We start from the raw sequence: 10,910 nt of genomic DNA on the forward strand, positions 1-10,910 counted from the left end.
CTCTACGTCTTCCGCCTCCTCAGAGTCTTCTGACAGGGGCATGACACAGAGCAGCAGAGTTCTCTGCACCAGGCTTTCTTGCCTCTCAGTTGGTCTAGTCTGGATCCCCGTGGGCCACTTTCCCCACTCCTATAAGAGTTCTGAGCAGCAGCCAAGAGTTTTGAGGCTCTGCTTGGAGGATTTCAAATGGACAGTCTCACCACACTGGCTCATTGTAGGGATGCCAAAGGAATCTGGGTGTGGGGTGGAGCGTGATGAGTTGTTGTCAGCTTGTGCCCCACCGCTGGCCTCAACTCATCTTCTGCCAGTTGGCCCAACTCAATCCACAGCAAGTTGGGCCAGATAGCAGGTTTTCTGTATTTTTTTTTTTAATTCACAAATAGAGATTTGTGCAAGTTATGGGTGCAGTATGAATAATTTGTACAAATGGCCAGTGCAATTTGCACAAACCTCTATTTGCACATTAAAAAAGGAAAAAGTTCCCAAATTTCAAGGAAGACCCAATGTGAGCTGAGTAGCACATGCCACAGAACTCTAGCAAGCCCCCAAAGGGGTGGATTTCCTAGCGATGGCCATCTCTCTACATTTCAAAAGAATGCTCTTAAGCTCACCTTTAGACTGCCAGCCCTGACAGGTGCATGTCCCTGGGAATCTTCACTGGAGGCAAAGAGTTCAGTATGAATCCCTCTTTGAAAAATATGCCAGTGCATTAGCTCTGTCAGATTTGGTGTATGCACCACATGCATGCACACTCACTGATATTTGAATATGCTCTAAATAAAGGAAGGATTTCCCCTTTGTTCAGTTAGCTATCTCTTTCCCTCCCACCTCCCACTTCATGGTTTTCCATGCCTGCAATATCGATGTTTAAACTAAAATGAACAAACAAGCAATGTCAGCCACTCTCGATGCTTTGCAGTGGAGGCTGAAACTCTGCAGCAAAACTCGGGGAGGGTCTCTTTTCCAAATTGCAGAGTGCTATCTACACAAAGGAAAGTGGATCTACAGAAATTCAGCTGAATGAGAGAGGTAACGGCTTTATCCCTACAAGATACTTTGCAGCATGGCTCTTGGATGCCAGATGGTTTTGTTTTGTTTTAACAACTCAAACAAATCCGTGATGGATAGAGATGGGTGTGAGTTTGTTTCAGTTTGTTTGTTTATAAGAACTTAACAAAATGTGTAAATTTCTTCATAAATAGGAGGGAAATAATTGGATGTGGAAAAAAGGGAAGCTGCAAGGTTGGACCATCCAGGCAGAGGGCTTTGAGTGCTGAGCTTTTAAAAGCTGGGTTTGGATCCCTGTGTATTCAGACATGTTTGTCATGCTGAATTAGGTTTGCTACCACCTTTTTTTTTTTTTTGCCTGACAGGCTCTTCATCTTTAATGGATACATTGCAGGGATGTGCCACATAGTTCTTTCCATGATGGGAATAGCTGCACCTATTGAATTTGGCTGATGCAGAAGGATGAGAAATTTATTTCAGTTTTGATAAGGATTTACCAGCAATCACAAATTTCTTCGTATTTGGGATGGAAAGAACCTGAGTGTGTGTATATGTGTGTGTGTTCAGTCTGGATGTGGGAGAAAGCAAAACTGACAAGATTCTTCCATCGCTAATGATGAAAGGATGACAGCTCTTCAACCGCATGCTGGGCAAGGCCTTTGTGGTGGGCTCTGGGCTTAGGCTGAAAACTTTGTTTATTTTATTACTTTATTTATTTAAAGTATTTTTATCCCAGTCTGCCCAAAAAAGACTCCCACAACAGTTTACAGTCAGTCAGTAAAATAAGACACTCCCTGTCTGCGGGCTTACAATCTAAACTGACATGGCACACAAGGAAAAGGGATGGGGAGGGAAGAGGGGGGGAAATAACATGACGTTCAGCAGGGCTGGTGGCATGGTCCTCCTTCCCCTCTCATCCTGAGGGATGGGGGAGCAGTCTAACTGGAGCAGGCCCTGATGTTCCCTAGGCCTGCTTCTGACTCCCTTGCTTCTTCTCATTCCCTGCCCTGTGGGAGGGGGGTCCAACTGGAGCAGGCCCTGATGTTTCCTCAGACCGCAGCTGTGTAGGGATGGATGGATTCACCTCTGTCTAGGGATGCCATTCCCTCAGCAAGCCCCTACCTGCACCCACTCATCATGTCGCAAGAGCCCCTAGATGGCTCAACGAGTGACTGGCAAGCACTACAGGGCTACCTGCTCCTTTCCTGAGCTGCCATGCCTACACAAAATGGCATCTCGAGTCTTTCTGGAAAACTAATGTTGCGTAGATTGCTGCCATAAAGGCGCCATCTATGCAACATTACATGCGTAAATGGGCCATTTATGCCTGTAATGTTGTGTAGATGGCCCCTTTATAGCCACAATCTACACAACATTAGTTTTCCAGAAAAACCCAAGATGCCATTTTGTGTAACAATGACAGCTCAGGGAAGGAGTGGGCAGCCACCTCCCATTCACAGACCACATGGTGCTCAGAGAATGGGTCCAGTAAGTGCTGTGTGGTCCACAAATGGGAGTCCAGGGGGCTGAACGGGGGTGGGGGGAGTCTATCCAATTCCACCCCTGTATCAGGCACTCAGGTCATCCCTACTCCTGTGTCCATTCCTTTAGTTTGTACATCAGTTGCAGGGGCCCAGTTTTAAGTGCTGAGGTTGTAGATATGGGCATGTTATAGGAGCTCGCTGGTATATAGGCCAGTTCCATTGTGCTGTTCTACTTGACATGGAACCATGAAGAAAAGAAAGGAGAAGCATCTCAGTCCCCCAGTCCCAGAATGTAAGAAGAACCCTACTGGATGAGACAAGAGGTCCATCTTCTCAAAAGAAAGGAGCTGTGCTATTCCCACTGCTAATGGTGTTGGAAAATTTCCCTCCCCCTGGAGAAATTCACTGAAATGGTCTCTCCCCTTGCCACAATTTATCTGCCCACCAACAGAGTGAAGAATTTCTGAAAACCACTTGAGCACACACTGTTCTAGTATACCATTTTCTTTCCCATGTGGGCAACCTTCTGGATGTGAGAGCCACAGGACATTGTTACAGGTAGTTGTATTTTCAATAATCCCTTTCCAAATAATCCCTAGCATGGAATTTGCTTTCTCCACAGCTGCCACATACTATGTTGATGTTTTCATTGAGCGATCCACCAGAACCCTCAAGGCTTTCAACTGAATCCTACAGGGGAGGGAGATGCAAAGTGGGGGGGAACAATGGATGAAGGATCATGCACCACAATGGAGAGAACAGCTCTAATAGCACCCAATAATGGTCTTCAGAAACTTGTAGGAAGAAAGCCAGACCATGAAGCACATGGTCTTTGATGTCTATATACTAATGCCCAGAGTATGGGAAACAAGCAGAACAAACTTGAACTCTTAATACGGGAGGGAAATTATGACTAGATAGGTGCAACTGAAACTTGGTGGGATGACTCCCATGACTGGAATACAGCAGTTGAAGGATATAACTTGTTCAAGAAGAACAGAAGGAACAGAAAGGGAGGTGGAGTTGCACTATATGTTAAAAATACATATCTCTGCACAGAAATACAGGAAGATGAGCTTGGTAGCCCTATCGTGAGCATCTGGGTTAAAATAAATGGAGCAAAGAATAAAAGGAACATGGTTGTTGGAATCTATGGGCCACCCAATCAAGGAGAAGATGAGGATGAAACTTTTGAAAAGCAAATTGCCAATGTTTCAAGGAAGCAAGTTGTAGTAGTAATGGGAGACAAATTCTGAAAAACATGGCCCCTCCAGGAAATTCCTGACTTGTGTGGCTGATGATAACTTCCTTCTACAGAAAGTGGAGGAAGAAAATAGAGGATCGGCTATCCTTGACTAGATCCTAACCAACAGAGATGACTTAGTGGATAAAGTAGCAGTTACAGGAACTCTGGGGGAAAGTGATCATGTTATACTTGAGTTCTTGGTTATAAAGGAAGCAAAGGCCTAGTGTAGCCAAACGCGTACCCTGGATTTTAGGAAAACCAATTTTAATAGACTCAGAACAATGATAAGTAAGGTCCCATGGTGAGGACTCTAATGAAAAATGGAGTCCAAGATGGATGGGAATTTTTTTTTTTAAAGGAAATTCTCAAGGCACAATTACAAACAATTCCAACAATAAAAAAAGGTGGAAGACAACAGAAGATGGCAATGTGGCTTTACAAAAAGCTTAGAGATGACCTGAAAACAAAAAACAAAAAGGACACATATAGGAAGTGGAAGGAAGGCCAAGCAAAAAAGAAAGAGTACGGGCAGGTAGCACAGAATTGCAGGGATGGCGTCAGGAAGGCTAAAGCTGAGAATGAGCTGAGGTTAGCGAGGGATGCTAAAAGCAACAAAAAGGCTTTCTTCAGCTGCGTGCATAGTAAAAGACAGAGGAAAGAAGTGGTGGTTCAGCTATTAGATAAGGATGGCAAAATGAAAACAGATGACAAAGAAAAGGCAGAGGTGCTCAATTCCTACTTTGGCTCAGTCTTCTCCCAAAGCTTGGGAGTTCTTGTTGGAGCACTTGCTTGGCTCCCAGAAGACCCTTTTGCCCAAGGTCTTCTCAAAAGGAAGGCTCTACTCAGGACCAAGGGTCTACTCAGGAGTAGGGGAAGGTCCCAGCTGCAGACAGTGAGGAAGCAGACCCAGCTGTAATTGCTGAACCATGAAGAGAGGTAGCTGACCGCATGTATATAAGCTGCAAGTCTCCCTCAGAGCTTTGCTGGTCTTTGAGCTTCTTCCTCTTGTGTCCTTGCTGTTCATGGACACCAGATTACCTTTCCTAAGTCACATGCACCTATATACCAGAGGGCTGTCCCTTCTTAAAAGGACTATCAGTGATGTTTGTGGCTTCTCACCTGTCATGTTCACCTAGTTCCTTAGGTGATCTGGACTCAGGGGGCATCTGGGAGGGTCTCAGCTTGGGGTCCATAGGTTCTTGAGTGTCCACCTTGGACCTGGTATGTGGAACCTGGTTGTGTTCTTCAGCTGGTAGTCTGGGAGCCATGGACACAACTTGCTTATCCCCCTCCCCCTCCAAGCCTCGGTGATTGCTTGAGGCTGGGGCTGTGTCTCTCTAGTCCTGCTCATCATGTCTCCCCCTGCCAGACTTCCCACACTTGCTCTGCCTCCCTCCTTTCCCACTCCCCTCTGAGTCTGCCAGATTCATTTGCTTGCCCTGCTCTCTGCCAGTTCTCTAGTTCCTCTTCTAGCCCCTCTTTGGACAGACCTCTTAGCTCAGCTCCTGGCCTGCAACTGACTCAGCTAATGAAACAATGAGGCTGACATAGCGTCAGTCGCTTAATCTACCAGTTAATGTTTGCAGCCTTGCAAATGAACCCTGTTTGTTTTGTTTAGCTATGTACTCTCCCCTCCCCCCCCCCAGGCCTCCAGTTCCAGTTCTTTCTTGGAGAATTACAATGCATGGTGGTGGTGGTGGTAGTCGGAGGAAGCTGGAATGAAACCAGTCATTAATCTCCATTCCAGAGTAGAGGTAGAATCAATCAGATTTCCCAGCAGCTCCCGTCCTGCTTCCCAAAGTTCAGCAATGAGGCATTCTGGGAAATGCTAGAGTTGGCAGCCATGCACTTTGCACAGCACAGCATTCTGGTAAACTGAACATCAGCCATACCTTCCCTTTTCTCTCCAACCAACAATAGCCTTGAGAATCTGCTGGACGTACTCAGCTCTATTACTTATTCACCTCATCTCCTGCTCCCGTGCCTTTCCCATTTGCTGAATAACCGCAGATTCAAGGAAGAAATTCCCCTGAAGCTGGAGCTACGAGAACAAAGCCACATGAATATGAATTGTCTTTTTCTCCAAGGCCAGCGTTCAGTTCTAAGCTGACACTCTAGCCATTCACCCAAGCAGCAGTGAAACAGCCCAAGAATGCATTGTATTAATAGAAACTATGGAAAAGGCAGATAGCTCTGAGCTCTGGCTGGTTACCTAAGTGGAGATGAAAGTAATGCAGAGATGGTTTCTTCTTTTTTAAAATGTAGCACAACAGCAAGCAATGTAAGCAATGATCAAGCTAAGGGAATCATGCAGAGTATCAAATGAAGAGTCCCCCTTGCTATTGATAATTTTTCCCAATCTCAAAAGAATTTCCTTGAGGCATTAGTCATACTACCATTGTTTATAAAAAGGGTTTCTTTTCTCTCCATCCTCCAGCCATTTGATGTTTTTTAACCCGATTGGACTCCAAAAGGTCAGAAAAGGGGAAAAAAATCTAAGGAATTATATAAGATAAGATATTGGTGCACACATCTCACTTTCCTGAATAGGGATGGGAGAACCAGCAAGGATTGTGCACTTTCCTCCCACTGATTAAGATGTGAACATGCTTTTCTTTTTATTTTCTTTAAACGTACATTTTAAAATGAACATTCTTTGAAAAGGCCACACCTTTCAACACTATTGCAAGCTCAAGAGTCTTTGAACCTTTTTTGAGAAATGTGCTCACGTTTATGTGTGGGGTTGTGAAAGGGGGCAAGTCCTGATGACTGACTGACAAACAGAAACAACATTCTCATACATCCCTGTTCCTGAGTGATAAAAAATCCCAGTGACATTGCTAATGGTGTTGGGTTTCCTTTGGACAAGAGAGAAACCCATGGGGACTTCTGGACTTCTGAAGTGCTGGCTTCAGGTTCTGAAGGGCCTGTAGGTAAGATGGTGCCTTCTGTGGATCTCCTCTCTGAATGGTTCCATCTCCGGGCCATTTAGATGCCTTTTCACTCAGGCCCTAGTCTTGCTCAGGGGGGAAGTGCAAGGCAAATGGAAGTGGCAGCAGTGTTTCCAAACCTTTGTCCCTGCTTGCACACTCAAGAGGGTAGATGAATTGAATAGGCATCAACAGCAGAGAGGAAGAGCAGCAGGGCTAGGTGGCATGGGGGTCATTATTCAGACCTCTGCAGGACAGGAGTGTGGACCTTGGCAGGTGCCCAGCAATGCCAACCCGTGGTGCTGGGCCTGATGGAGCTTTACAAATATTTGCATACAAGGCAGAAGATCCACAACACAGCAGGAGATTGACAGAGAGAGGCCTACATTTCCCAGGGTGCGTTCAGCCAGCACATGCATGCACACACGCATGCGCACGCACACACACCCTTTCTTCCCTTAGCTGGTGGGAGAGGCCACTTTCTCCATCAGATTTGGGGCAGCCAAATCTATCACTATATAGCATTATAGAGCACAGCAAGGTCAATTTTTTTCCTGCCCCTCCTTCTGAACATCCCCCCTGAGATTCCTGAACAACACTGCAGGGCTCCTGTTCCTAGGGATGGAAGAACAGCCATCAGAGGCAGTATGCCTATACACACCAGTTGCTGGGGAACATGGGTGGGAGGGTGCTGTGGCACTCATGTCCTGCTTATGAGTTTCCCGTGGGCAGCGGGTTGGCCACAGCATGAACAGAATGCTGGACTAGATGGACCCTTGGTCTGATCCAGCAGGGCTCCTCTTATGTATGATGTGAAGTGATGCCCAAGCTCATACAATTTTCCAATTTCAACCTTGATGCTCGTTTCACCTTGTAATTGTTCCTGAATGTCTTTTTTTTAAAAAAAAAAAACTGGAAAAGTGTGCATTTTTGAACAAGAAACATGCACATTTTCCAAGTACACACCAAAATGCACACTTCCCCCATTAATTAAAGAGTGCACTCTTTTTGAAAAATGAGCATTTGGAAGAGTGTGTTTTTCAAAAATTGCGATTTCAAACTCAAGAACGTGTGAGGTTTATTTGTTGTTTTTGTTTTGTGTTTTAAAGCAGAATTGCGAGTGAGGAACATTCAGCTGTGTGTCAAGCAAAACAAAAAACAAAAAAACCCACACATCCCTCCTACCTGTCCACATTGACTGGAACAGGAATACTCCTCTTAGGGACAGGGGACACTGTAATATTTTGTTCCTATGGATTTCAAACCTTCAGATAACCCCCAAAGGTGCTCTGAGAAATCAGCCCAAACGCACCACCAAAGATGTGGTTATTCTTAATGCACTCTTGCCATCTTCTGTCAGCTGAGCAGAACTGCACAACATCCAAAGAAAGAACATGGTTTTATAACCAAAAGCAATTCTGATTTTTAACACTCACCTTCAAATATACATTTTTTATGCAAGAGAATTATTCAGCAAAACAGTATCTAGACCTCCCAAAAGCATTTTTTCCCAAGCAGATTTGTACCATTTTTAAAGTGTATAGTTAAAAGGTATAAGTATATACCTTTTCTCCTGGTGCCCCAATCACTGACTTCCTCTAATAAGATTGCATGGGTCTTGTTGTTGTTCAGTCGTGTCCGACTCTTCGTAACCTCATGGACCACAGCACTCCAGGCCTTCCTGTCCTGCGCTCTCTCCCGGAGCGTGCTCAAGTTCATATTCATTGCATCAGTGATGCTATCTAGCCATCGCATCCTCTGCCGTCCCCTTCTCCTGTTGCCTTCAATCTTTCCCAGCATCAGGGTCTTTTCCAGGGACTTTTCTCTTTGCATTAGGTGGCCAAAATATTTGAGCTTCAGCTTCAGTATCTGTCCTTCCAATGAGCAGTCAGGGTTGATTTCCTTTAGGACTGACTGATTTGACCTCCTTGCAGTCCAGGGGACTCGTAAGAGTCTTCTCCAGCACCACAGTTCGAAAGCATCGATTCTTCGGTGCTCAGCCTTCCTTATAGTCCAGCTCTCACAGCACTGGCTTTCAAGATGGCAGCTCCTACAGTGCAGACTCTCCAGGAATGGGTGCACGCTCCCCCCAGGTTTCCCCACTTAGAGGGCAATTTAGTGATTGCTACTATAGTAAGCAGCCTTTTAATAGAAAAAGAAATACTGTGCCAGTAGCATCCTTAAAGAAAGAGCACCTTGGGATGGGGATGGATGGACCGCCTTCCTCTGTGCGCTGAACCCCCAGCACTGACCCAACCCAGGCAAGCAGTGCAGGGCAAGCTGCTTGGGGGTTCATGGGGTGCTCAGCAGTGGTGCTCAGGTGTCCGCTCCCTCATCAAGCACTGTTTGCCACTCAAATGGCTGCATGTTCTTTTCTGTAAGTATCCCATCTATGTAAATTGGGGCCTTAAAGGGGCAATGTCCACAACATTACAGGCATTTATGAGTTTGAACTTTTGATCTCCGATATCTAATATTACGGTATTATAACATCTCTGAAACAAATGTTGTGAAAAGAGCTTGTATTACAAAAGTACTGTGTAGCTTGTTATGATTTAATTTTGCTTTCTTCAAAGTTGGAGAAAGAATATCAAAAGTTGTTGGGATCAAGACCTTACAGTTGCTGCTAGGAAGAATGGAGAAGAACAGAGCTTTGATTCATGCTGAGATGCCCACTAGGGGAAAGGACTGTGCTTAGTCCTTTCCACTTAGCTCCACTGTGCTGGGGTGGAAAAATGACCCCACAAACAAACATGTGTCTGTGGTGTCAGAAGAAGTATATTATAAACTCAAACTATTAACAGGTATAATAAACAGTCAAGGTAAAACATTAGGTAAAACATGTATTACTATGAATTAATTGTTTGGGTGTTGAGGGGTATTTTTCTACCCCTGAAGCAAATCTGGTAAGATAAACATGCCCCCAGTGAAATTCTATGGCTAGTGCCCATCTCCTGCTCTCTCCTGACCTAGAAGGGACCTGGCCCTTTAAAAAAACAGATCATAGAATCATAGAATAGTAGGGTTGGAAGGGGGCTACAAGGCCATCGAGTCCAACCCCCTGCTCAATGCAGGAATCCAAGTCAGAGCATCCCTGACAAATGGCTGTCCAGCCTCGTCTTGAAGGCCTCCAGTGTGGGAGAGCCCACCACCTCCCCAGGTCATTGGTTCCATTGTCATATTGCTCTTACAGTCAGGAAGTTTTTCCTGATGTTCAGCCGGAATCTGGCTTCCTGTAACTTGAGCCCATGATTCCGTGTCCTGTACTCTAGGATGATCGAGAAGAGATCCTGGCCTTCTTCTCTGTGGCAACCTTTCAAGTACTTGAAGAGTGGTATCGTATCTCCCCTCAGTCTTCTCTTCTCAAGGCTAAACATGCCCAGTTCTTTCAGTATCTCTTCATAGGGCTTTGTTTCCAGTCCCCTGATCATCTTTGTTGCCCTCCTCTGAACCCTCTCCAGTTTGTCTGCATCCTTCTTCAAGTGTGGTGCCCAGCACTGGACACAGTACTCCAGATGAGGCCTAACCAGTGCTGAGTAGAGGGGAACTAGTACTTCCCAGGATTTGGAAGCTATGCTTCTATGAATGCAGCCCAAAAGTGCATTTGCCTTTTTTGCAGCCACATCACATTGTTGGCTCATATTCAGCTTGTGATCAACAACAATTCCAAGATCCAGGTCTTGATGATGGGACTCTCAGAAGGAACCTCCTGGACTGACTGCCAGTTGTCTAGGCCAGTGCTGGGGCAGGGCGGGGGGGACTTGCCAGAACTCAAGCTTTAGGTAGGGATGGCGGAGAATTTCTCCACGAATCTTCGGGAGGCTGAGTGCCGACGCATTCGGCCCCCCGAAAGTGTTGGGGAAATTCTCCACCGGCCCCCCGCCCCCCCCCCCGGGATGGGACTTACCTTCGGCAAATGTCCCTCTCGGCGGCAGGTCCCAGCGGCAGTTCAGCGGGGGCGGGGGCGGCAGCCGGTCTCCCAACCGGCTGCCGCCACCACCATTACAAAATAAAAAAGTACAGTAAAAAAAAAAACACCACCCGTGATAGGCTACGTGACGATTTACGTAGCCTATCACGGCTAGATTTCCAAAGTCAGCCGTGATAGGCTACGTAAATCGTCACGTAGCCTATCACGGGTGACTTTGGGGGAAAAAAAAAAGCACGTATGCAAATGGCGGCACCCCATGGGAGCCTCCATTTGCGTTCCTTATTTGGACAGGGGTAGTCTATGTAAAGATT

This window comes from Heloderma suspectum, chromosome 12 (assembly GCF_057233095.1).
Source record: "Heloderma suspectum isolate Gila_16-S chromosome 12, 16-S_ref, whole genome shotgun sequence".
Lineage (NCBI taxonomy): Eukaryota > Metazoa > Chordata > Lepidosauria > Squamata > Helodermatidae > Heloderma > Heloderma suspectum.